This window comes from Pelophylax lessonae, assembly GCF_965119305.1.
Source record: "Pelophylax lessonae genome assembly, chromosome: 6".
NCBI classification, from domain to species: Eukaryota; Metazoa; Chordata; class Amphibia; order Anura; family Ranidae; genus Pelophylax; species Pelophylax lessonae.
This window is the reverse complement of record NC_138773.1, coordinates 96,496,991-96,499,855: the sequence shown is the minus strand read 5'-3', so window position 1 is coordinate 96,499,855 and position 2,865 is coordinate 96,496,991.

Genomic DNA, 2,865 nt, shown 5'->3' with positions numbered 1-2,865 from the left:
CCCCTGCATATGCGCAAACGTGTCACAGGCCCTGCTAGCAAACTGGCAGAGATCCTGCACTGTGTGTGCACATGTGCAAGATCCTATGAGCTGCCTCCTGGGATGAGTAGCGTAGAAATCCCAGGAGGCAATTTGCTGGACTGTGAGCATGTGCATAAATGCTACAATGGATCCCAGAGTGATCCTTGGTGTTTCTGCACATGCACAGGGTCTGGATATGCAATCCATGCCAAGGTGAGAATAACTGTCCTGAACTTAAGAAAAAAAAGTATTACCTTTTAAAAAATTGTTTTTGCAACTGTATTATAGGGAGTGGGGAAGAGGCAAAGGAGAGGGGTGGGGAGAGAAACATTAAAAAAAGAGTAAAGGTCTGCTGTAAAGTCAACCAGTGGTGCTCAACTTTTTTTAATATAGGGATCCTCAAGAGTCACTAAAGAGCTGCAGGAAGAACTAAGTGAATATTCAGTGTCAGAGACAGCAGACACACAACAAGATATAGTAAAAAGTTATGGACAATTGGGCATTATACAAGTGACGGTCAGAGACTGCAGAATTGATACAAGAGATAGACAGAGACTGCAGGCATAATACAAGAGATGATCAGAGACTGCAGGCATGATATAAGAAATGGTCAGAGACTGTGGATAGGATAGGTGAGACGGTGAGAGACTGTGGGTGTGATACTAAAGATGGCCACGAACTGTGGGTTTGATACAAGAGATAATCAGACTGTGAGTATGGTACAAGAGATGATCAAAGACTGCGGACATAATACAAGAGATGATCAGAGACTGCGGGTATGATACAAGAGGGGATCATAGACTGCATACATGATGCAAGAGATGATTAGACACTGGTCACACTGCTATATGATACATGAGATGGTCAGAGACTACAGAAATTATAAAAGTGATGGTCAGAGACTATGGACATGATGCAAGAGATGATCAGAGACTGTGGGCATTATACAAGAAATAGTCAGAGACTGCGGAAATGATACAAGAGATAGTCAGAAACTATGGGCATGATGCAAGAGACAGTTAGAGAGCGTGGGCATAGTATAAGAGATACTGTGGGCATGATACAAGAAATGTTCAGAGACTGTGGTATGATACAAGAGATGATTAGAGGCTTCGGTATGATACAAGAGATGATTAGAGACTTCGGTATGATACAAGAGATGATTAGAGACTTCGGTATGATACAAGAGATGATTAGAGACTTCGGTATGATACAAGAGATGATTAGAGACTTCGGTATGATACAAGAGATGATTAGAGACTGCGGTATGATAAAAGAGATGATCAGAAAGTGCAGACATGATCAGAGACTGTGGGCATGAAACAAGAGATGATCGGTCTGTGGGTATGGTACAAGAGATGGTCAGAGACTGCTGGTATGATAGAAGAGATAATCACAAACTACGGATATGATACAAAAGATGATCAGAGACTGCAGACATAATACAAGAGATGCCAATAAAAAAAATGGGCATCCAAGAGGCGCTGGGACTTTTATATGAGTTTAAACAAGGTAGTGAGAGGGCAAGAAACATTTAAAGAGCCCACTGGCTTAGGTTACGCTGCTAACAACAGGCAAGGCTACCCTACTGTGGTTACTTCAGCAGGTTACCAGGAAAAGTTGTGCATATATATATATATATATATATATATATAGAAGGATCGCAAGACCAAAAAATAGGAGTCCAAATTAATTTATTGATGTGTTAAAAGACAGCCAACGTGCTTCGGGGGTCAAAGGAACTCCCCCTTCATCAGGGCTAAAATATAACATAATATAATGTAAAACTAATTGTGACTGATAAAATCATGAACCTAACAATTGTAAAACATCATGGTTAAAATACATATACAGTACATGTGCATATACATTACAGTACTGTATGTGCATCCAAAAAATACCTGCATATTCACAAACATGCATACATGCAATGAAATGAGGATAAAGAAATGAGGGAATATCAAATATTAAGTGATAAGGTGCCATGGGTTCATTCTGAAAATTTATGATATCCGATTCTACATGGTTAGTAGATGCCATTCCACCATTGTATATGTAGCTATAAAAAAAAACACATGAAAACAAACAATTCAATATAATGATTAAAGAAAACAAATGATACAAGAGATGGTCAGAGACTGCTGGTATGACACAAGAGATGATCCAAGACTGTGAGCATGATACAAGAAATGATAGGAGACTATGGACATGATACGAGAGATGGCCAGATACAATGGGCATGATACAAGAAATGATCAGAGACTATGGGCATGATAAAAGAGACAGTCAGAGACTGCGGGATTGATACAAGTGATGATAAGAAATCACAAGTATGAAACAAGATGATCAGAGATTTCCAGCATGATATAGAGACTATGGACATGATAGAGACTGCGGGCATGATACAAGAGATGGTCAGAGACTATGGGTATGATATTAAAGATGATATGAGATTATGGGCATGATACAAGAGATGGTCAGAGACTGTGGACATGATACAAGAGATGGTCAGAGACTATGGACATGGTACAAGAGATGGTCAGATACTATGGGTAGGATATTAAAGATGATATGAGATTGAGGGCATGATACAAGAAATGATCACAGACTGCGGGTATAATGCAAAAGATGGCCAGAGACTGTGGACATGATACAAGAGATGGTCAGAGACTGTGGACATGATACAAGAGATGGTCAGAGACTGTGGGTATGATAATAAAGATATGACATTATGGGCATGATACAAGAGATGATCACAGACTGCGGGTATAATGCAAAAGATGGTCCGAGACTGTGGACATGATACAAGAGATGATCAGGGATTGTGGACATGATACAAAAGAT